At 40.8% G+C, this 9,015-nt stretch overlaps 2 non-coding genes across 2 annotated transcripts; both read left to right on the forward strand.

The window, feature by feature from the left end:
• The first annotated feature begins 7,907 nt into the window (after positions 1-7,907).
• Positions 7,908-7,980, forward strand: TRNAT-CGU (transfer RNA threonine (anticodon CGU)). Its single transcript has one exon. It is a non-coding gene; the product is annotated as a tRNA-Thr (tRNA).
• A 548-nt stretch (positions 7,981-8,528) lies between these two features.
• On the forward strand, positions 8,529-8,601 carry TRNAT-UGU (transfer RNA threonine (anticodon UGU)). The gene has a single exon. It is a non-coding gene; the product is annotated as a tRNA-Thr (tRNA).
• The last annotated feature ends 414 nt before the right edge of the window (positions 8,602-9,015 follow it).

The following is a 9,015-nucleotide window of genomic DNA, read 5'->3' on the forward strand; positions in this document are numbered from 1 at the left end:
TAAAAACTCTTTGTCTCTCATATGAAAATTGCTTATCTGTCTGGTCAGTGGTACAAAGTTGGTGCGATTCAATATTGACTTTATGTGAAGTTACGACATCCTTTTCAAAAGTTCTGGATAAGACCTTGATCATATATGACATTCGGGTAATGTGTGTCAAATTCCTTTCTTATGCCACCTCTATCAGAGCTTTAGGAGTCTAATGACCCTTCTTCATCAATTCTTGATGTGTGATTTTGTAATATAAAGAATTACATATTTTATTAAAGCAAGCAGTAGAATTCTCTTCTTTGCCAATCCATCTGATTTCATTTTTTTGCACATCAGATTGCCAATAAACAGGTAGTCAGTTATAGAACTGAAGCTTTAGAATGTTTGCAAGTCATGCTTTTGCGTTGCAAGAGCAGTTGTTGGTTTGTTGGTGATGGGACATTACATTAAGAGTGTGATTTCAAACTAGAAATGAAAGGACTTGTGTTGGTAATGCAACTGAATGGCTATTGCACTGATTGAAATAGAGATCAAAAGATGTTGCAAAGCTTCGCTGGCTTCATAGCTCAGTGGTTAGAGCTCTGATCTTGTAAACCAGGGGTCATGAGTTCAATTCTCACTGGGGCCTTTGTGTTATTTTGAAACTGTTTAATTCTTGAGCTTATCTATAAAAATACCTGCTTAGTTGAAGGTTTATTATAATGAGAAAAAAATGTACAGACATAATAATTAAATTACTTGGAGAGCTTTCATCCATTTCAGGTTTGCAAAAAAACGTGGTAGCAAGTAAAAAAAATACTTGTTGCTTCTGTGAAGCGGATCCTGAGGAAAACTACTCCAAACTAGGCACATTCAAATCAAAAATCTGCAAAAAAGGCTTTAAGAATGAAAATCTCATTGCAAACTCTGCAAAAAATCCCCAGGAAACACATCATGAACATAAAAACTCTTCCCAAAAGTACCTAATAAAGCTGTGTTTTCCTAAGTGGGTTCTGCTTGCAAAACTCATTGTTCTTAAATGCCTTAATAAAATTCCATCTGCAAATAACCTAAAGATTCACACTGAGGTTTTTTTCAGGAAATTTTGATCAAAACTTTTCCAAACACCACTAGGAGTTCAAAAAACAAAAGTTTTGTTTGAAGTGTTGGACTGCGCACACACTCAGTTTTTTAATGAATTTTTGGAACAGGAACTGGTATGTGCATATGATGGCTTTTAAACTCAGGAGAACTTGATGAGTTTTTCACGCAGAAGACTTTTCAAGAAATTTAGGACATTTCTTCTCCTGAATCGTCTTTTGTATCATTTTTTTGGTTGTTTCCTGGACAATTTTGAGACGGCTTTTTTCGGAAGGTTTTCCCATGGTTTCGGTGAAGTCTTTTTTTCTGGTCGCATTTTTCACTCCATTGAAAAATGAAGAAACAGTTAGCTCTTTTAAGCAAAATCAATGGCAAAACACTCAAAAAAAAAAAGTCTTGTTGCAGTCCAGGCACGTATTGAGCTTTTCCACTGATTTGTACTGTAAAATACACAGCATGTTCCTGGTGGAAAATGCTAATAGAATGGACATGTGACTTCTTTTAACCGCTTGGCATTTTTAGAAACCTGAAGTGGTCAAAAGACATTCAAAAACCTCAACATAGGCAGAGCAAGTCAGTTTTACATAGAATTGCTTATGTTCATTCTTTTGAGCAATGTTTGATAGGGATTTCAAATGATTCCAATGGCGGAAGTCACCTGAAAAAGACGTCATGTGCACATAGCCACCTAGTTGAAACTGAGTGGAAAGTCTACAAGTGCACCTGCAAATCTCATAGCTCCTCAAAAATTTGGAGTTTCTGCCCAGATTCTGCTCTGAAAACTCAGATAAAAACCTCTGTGTGCACATAGTCTTGTAGAGTTTCTGCCCCGAAAATGCAGGAAAAATATAGTGTGAACACAGATTCATAGCTATTTTGAGTGATTTATTCCACTTCAGGTTTTGAAAAATGCCAGGTGAAAATAAAAGGGGATATTGCATCTTTGAAGCAGATCCTGATGCAATTTGCTCTAAAGTAGACACTGTAAATCAAAAGGCTGCAAAGAAAAAGCTTTAGGAAAAAAACTCTTCAAAAACATTTCAAGAACCCTTAAAAAGTGCTTTGGGAGCCAGTTTATAAAGCTAAACCTCCTTTAAAAGCTCCCCAATGAAAGGGTGTTATTGCTTTGAAAAGTCTTCTTTTTTGAATGCCTCAATAAAACTCCATCTGCATATATCCTAATACTGACACAAAAAAAATTCAGACATCATTCTTAAATTTGGCACAATTGAAAATGTAAATGAAAATCATGGCCAGAGATCTAATGCTATGTGGAGACAAAGACTTTAGAGCAGATTTGCTTTAAAATTTGCTTTCGTAAAAAATCTCCACTTTAAAACTCATCTTTTTTTAACCCCTTCATGACCCAGCCTATTTTGGCCTTAATGACCTTGCCGTTTTTTGTAATTCTGACCAGTGTCCCTTTATGAGGTAATAACTCAGGAACGCTTCAACGGATCCTAGCGATTCTGAGACTGTTTTTTCGTGACATATTGGGCTTCATGTTAGTTGTAAACTTAGGTCGATAATTTCTGAGTTTATTTGTGAAAAAAACGGAAATTTGGCGAAAATTTTGAAAATTTTGCAATTTTCACATTTTGAATTTTTATTCTGTTAAACCAGAGAGTTATGTGACACAAAATAGTTAATAAATAACATTTCCCACATGTCTACTTTACATCAGCACAATTTTGGAAACAAATTTTTTTTTTGCTAGGAAGTTATAAGGGTTAAAATTTGACCAGTGATTTCTCATTTTTACAACAAAATTTACAAAACCATTTTTTTTAGGGACCACCTCACATTTGAAGTCAGTTTGAGGGTTCTATATGGCTGAAAATACCCAAAAGTGACACCATTCTAAAAACTGCACCCCTCAAGGTGCTCAAAACCACATTCAAGAAGTTTATTAACCCTTCAGGTGTTTCACAGCAGCAGAAGCAACATGGAAGTAAAAAATGAACATTTAACTTTTTAGTCACAAAAAAGATCTTTTAGCAACAATTTTTTTATTTTCCCAAGGGTAAAAGGAGAAACTGGACCACGAATGTTGTTGTCCAATTTGTCCTGAGTACGCTGATACTTCATATGTGGGGGTAAACCACTGTTTGGGCGCACGGCAGGGCTCGGAAGGGAAGGAGCGCCATTTGACTTTTTGAATGAAAAATTGGCTCCACTCTTTAGCGGACACCATGTCGCGTTTGGAGAGCCCCCTTGTGCCTAAACATTGGAGCTCCCCCACAAGTGACCCCATTTTGGAAACTAGACCCCCCAAGGAACTTATCTAGATGCATAGTGAGCACTTTAAACCCCCAGGTGCTTCACAAATTGATCCGTAAAAATGAAACAGTACTTTTTCTTCACAAAAAAATTATTTTAGCCTCAATTTTTTCATTTTCACATGGGCAACAGGATAAAATGGATCCTAAAATTTGTTGGACAATTTCTCCTGAGTACACCGATACCTCACATGTGGGGGTAAACCACTGTTTGGGCACATGGTAAGGCTCGGAAGGGAAGGAGCGCCATTTGACTTTTTGAATGAAAAATTATCTCCATCGCTAGCAGACACCATGTCACGTTTGGAGAGCCCCTGTGTGCCTAAACATTGGAGCTCCCCCACAAGTGACCCCATTTTGGAAACTAGACCCCCCAAGGAACTTATCCAGAAGCATAGTGATCACTTTAAACCCTCAGGTGCTTCACAAATTGATCCGTAAAAATGAAAAAGTACTTTTTTTCACACAAAATTTATTTTAGCCTCAGTTTTTTCATTTTCACATGGGCAACAGGATAAAATGGATCCTAAAATTTGTTGGGCAATTTCTCCTGAGTACGCCGATACCTCATATGTGGGGGTAAACCACTGTTTGGGTGCACGGCAAGGCTCGGAAGGGGAGGCGTGCCATTTGACTTTTTGAATGGAAAATTAGCTCCAATCGTTAGCGGACAAAATGTCGCGTTTGGAGAGCCCCTGTGTGCCTAAACATTGGAGCTCCCCTACAAGTGACCCCATTTTGGAAACTAGACCTCCCACGGAACTAATCTAGATGTGTGGTGAGCACTTTGAACCCCCAAGTGCTTCACAGAAGTTTATAACGCAGAGCCATGAAAATAAAAAATAATTTTTCTTTTCTCAAAAATGATTTTTTAGCCCACAATTTTTTATTTTCCCAAGGGTAACAGGAGAAATTGGACCCCAAAAGTTGTTTTCCAGTTTCTCCTGAGTACGCTGATACACCATATGTGGGGTAAACCACTGTTTGGGCACATGCCGGGGTTCGGAAGGGAAGTAGTGACGTTTTGAAATGCAGACTTTGATGGAATGCTCTGCGGGCGTCAGGTTACGTTTGCAGAGCCCCTGATGTGCCTAAACAGTAGGAACTCCCCACAAGTGACTCCATTTTGGAAACTAGATCCCTCATGGAACTTATCTAGATGTGTGATGAGCACTTTGAACCCCCAAGTGCTTCACAGAAGTTTATAACGCAGAGCCGTGAAAATAATAAATGTGTTTCCTTTCCTCAAAAATATTTTTTTAGCCCAAAATGTTTTATTTTCGCAAGGGTAACAGGAGATATTTGACCCCAAAAGTTGTTGTCCAGTTTCTCCTGAGTACGCTGATACCCTATATGTGGGGGTAAACCACTGTTTGGGCACATGCCGGGGCTCGGAAGGGAAGTAGTGACGTTTTGGAATGCAGACTTTGATGGAATGGTCTGCGGGCATCATGTTACGTTTGCAGAGCCCCTGATGTGCCTAAACAGTAGAAACCCCCCACAAGTGACCCCATTTTGGAAACTAGACCCTCCAAGGATCTTATCTAGATGTGTGGTGAGCACGTTCAACCCCAAAGAGCTTCACAGAAGTTTACAACGCAGAGCCGTGAAAATAAAAAATCATTTTTCTTTCCTCAAAAAAGATGTTTTAGCAAGCAATTTTTTATTTTCCCAAGTATAACAGGAGAAATTTGACCCCAAAAGTTGTTGTCCAGTTTCTCCTGAGTACGCTGATACCCCATATGTGGGGGTAAACCACTGTTTGGGCGCACGTCAGGGCTCGGAAGGGAAGTAGTGACATTTGAAATGCAGACTTTGATGGAATGGTCTGCGGGCGTCATGTTGCATTTGCAGAGCCCCTGATGTGCCTAAACAGTAGAAACACCCCACAAGTGACCCCATTTTGGAAACTAGACCCCCCAAGGAACTTATCTAGATGTGTGGTGAGCACTTTCAACCCCCAAGTGTTTCACAGAAGTTTATAACGCAGAGCCGTGAAAATGAAAAATAATTGTTCTTTCCTCAAAAATTATGTTTTAGCAAGTAATTTTTTATTTTTGCAAGGGTAACAGGAGAAATTGGACCCCAATAGTTGTTGCCCAGTTTGTCCTGAGTACGCTGGTACCCCATATGTGGGGGTAAACCACTGTTTGGGTGCATGTCAGGGCTCGGAAGGGAAGTAGTGACATTTGAAATGCAGACTTTGATGGAATGGTCTGCGGGCGTCATGTTGCATTTGCAGAGCCCCTGATGTGCCTAAACAGTAGAAACACCCCACAAGTGACCCCATTTTGGAAACTAGACCCCCCAAGGAACTTATCTAGATGTGTGGTGAGCACTTTCAACCCCCAAGTGTTTCACAGAAGTTTATAACGCAGAGCCGTGAAAATAAAAAATAATTGTTCTTTCCTCAAAAATTATGTTTTAGCAAGTAATTTTTTATTTTTGCAAGGGTAACATGAGAAATTGGACCCCAATAGTTGTTGCCCAGTTTGTCCTGAGTACACTGGTACCCCATATGTGGGGGTAAACCACTGTTTGGGCGCACGTCAGGGCTTGGAAGGGAGGGAGCACCATTTGACTTTTTGAACGCAAGATTGGTTGGAATCAATGGTGGCACCATGTTACGTTTGTAGACCCCTGATGTGCCTAAACAGTGGAAACCCCTGAATTCTAACTTCAACGCTAACCCCAACACACCCCTAACCCTAATCCCAACTGTAGCCATAACCCTAATCACAACCCTAACCCCAACACACCCCTAACCACAACCCTAACCCCAACACAGCCGTAACCCTAATCCCAACCCTAACCCTAATCCTAACCCCAACCCTAACCCCAACCCTAACCACAACTGTAACCCCAACACACCGCTAACCCTATCCGTAACCCTAACCACAAGCCTAATCTTAACCCTATTTCTAAACCTAGCCCTAATTCCAACCCTAACTCTAATTCCAACCCTAACCCTAAGGCTATGTGCACACGTTGCGGATTCGTGTGAGATTTTTCCGCACGATTTTTGAAAGATCTGCAGGTAAAAGGCACTGCATTTTACCTGCGGATTTACAGCGGATTTCCAGTGTTTTTTGTGCGGATTTCACCTGCGGATTCCTATTGAGGAACAGGTGTAAAACGCTGCGGAATTAGCACAAAGAATTGACATGCTGCAGAAAATACAACGCAGCGTTTCCGCACGGAATTTTCCGCACCATGGGCACAGCGGATTTGGTTTTCCATAGGTTTACATGGTACTGTAAACCTCATGGAAAACTGCTTCGAATTCGCAGCGGCCAATCCGCTGCGGATCCGCGGCCAATCTGCTGCCCATCCGCGGCCAATCCGCTGCGGATCTGCAGCCAAATCCGCACTGTGTGCACATACTATAACCCTAACCCTACCCCTAACCCTAACCCTACCCCTAACCCTAGTTCTAACCCTAACCCTAGTGGAAAAAGAAAAAAAAATATTTTCTTTTTTTTATTATTGTCCCTACCTATGGGAGTGATAAAGGGGGGGTTATTTATTATTTTTTTATTTTGATCGCTGTGATAGAACCTATCACAGCGATCAAAATGTACTTGTAATGAATCTGCCGGCCGGCAGATTCGGCGGGCGCATTGCGCATGCGCCCGCCATTTTGGAAGATGGCGGCGCCCATGGAGAAGACGGACGAGCACCGGGAGCCTCGGTAAGTATAATGGGGGGAGATTGGGGCACGGGGGGGGCGTCGGAGCACGGGGGGTGGCATAGGTGCACAGGGGGAGCGGACAGGAGGATGGGGGAGCGGAGCACAGGACGGAGGGGACTACGGGACAGATCGGTGACTTGGGGGGGTGATCGGTGGGGTGGGGGGGGCTCACATCAGGGTTTCCAGCCATGGCCGATGATATTGCAGCATCGGCCATGGCTGGATTGTAATATTTCACCAGTTTTTTAGGTGAAATATTACAAATTGCTCTGATTGGCAGTTTCACTTTCAACAGCCAATCAGAGCGATCGTAGCCACGGGGGGGTGAAGCCACCCCCCCTGGGCTGAAGTACCACTCCCCCTGTCCCTGCAGATTGGGTGAAATTGGAGTTAACCCTTTCACCCGATCTGCAGGGACGCGATCATTCCATGACGCCACATAGGCGTCATGGGTTGGATTGGCACGGGTTTTCATGACGCCTACGTGGCGTCATGGGTCGGGAAGGGGTTAATGGTTCCATAAACCTCCATTTGCACATAGATTAATACTGACCTGAAAAAAGTTTATGAAATCATTCTTAAATTTGGTACAATTGAAAATATAAATAAATCATCGTGCTTCTCTTTACATTTTTTACCACGCCTTACCTTACAATCATTGCTTGTATGGGTTGTAAGTTTTCATATGCATTTCAAGTTGATATTTTTCCCATGTCAATGTCAAATTGGTACCTAAAGAAAAATCTTTGTAGTTTCTTTGCATTTCTCCCATGTAGCATAGTAAACGATCCTTAGGAGTTACTGAGCATATGCATACCTCTAACAGGCTAATCCCTACATTGCTTAAGAAAATGTTCCTTTTCAATGGCTTCATAGCTCAGAGGTTAGAGCACTGGTCTCGTAAACCAGGGGTTGTGAGTTCGACTCTCACTGAAGCCTTAAAAACTCTTTGTCTCTCATATGAAAATTGCTTATCTGTTTGGTCAGTGGTACAAAGTTGGTGCGATTCAATATTGACTTTATGTGAAGTTACGACATTCTTTTCAAAAGTTCTGGATAAGACCTTGATCATATATGACATTCGGGTAACATGTGTGTCAAATTCCTTTCTTATGCCACCTCTATCAGAGCTTTAGGAGTCTAATGACCCTTCTTCATCAATTCTTGATGTGTGATTTTGTAATATAAAGAATTACATATTTTATTAAAGCAAGCAGTAGAATTCTCTTCTTTGCCAATCCATCTGATTTCATTTTTTTGCACATCAGATTGCCAATAAACAGGTAGTCAGTTATAGAACTGAAGCTTTAGAATGTTTGCAAGTCATGCTTTTGCGTTGCAAGAGCAGTTGTTGGTTTGTTGGTGATGGGACATTACGTTAAGAGTGTGATTTCAAACTAGAAATGAAAGGACTTGTGTTGGTAATGCACCTGAATGGCTATTGCACAGTTCGAAATAGAGATCAAAAGATGTGTCAAAGTTTCGCTGGCTTCATAGCTCAGTGGTTAGAGCACTGGTCTTGTAAACCAGGGGTCATGAGTTCAATTCTCACTGGAGCCTTTGTGTTATTTTGAAACTGAATAGTTTAATTCTTGAGCTTATCTTTAAAAATACCTGCTTAGTTGAAGGTTTATTATACTGAGAAAAAAATGTACAGACATAATAATTAAATTACTTGGAGAGCTTTCATCCATTTCAGGTTTGCAAAAAAACGTGGTAGCAAGTAAAAAAAATACTTGTTGCTTCTGTGAAGCGGATCCTGAGGAAAACTACTCCAAACTAGGCACATTCAAATCAAAAATCTGCAAAAAAGGCTTTAAGAATGAAAATCTCATTGCAAACTCTGCAAAAAATCCCCAGGAAACACATCATGAACATAAAAACTCTTCCCAAAAGTACCTAATAAAGCTGTGTTTTCCTAAGTGGGTTCTGCTTGCAAAACTCATTGTTCTTAAATGCCTTAATAAAATTCCA

This window comes from Ranitomeya variabilis, chromosome 1 (genome assembly GCF_051348905.1).
Source record: "Ranitomeya variabilis isolate aRanVar5 chromosome 1, aRanVar5.hap1, whole genome shotgun sequence".
Lineage (NCBI taxonomy): Eukaryota > Metazoa > Chordata > Amphibia > Anura > Dendrobatidae > Ranitomeya > Ranitomeya variabilis.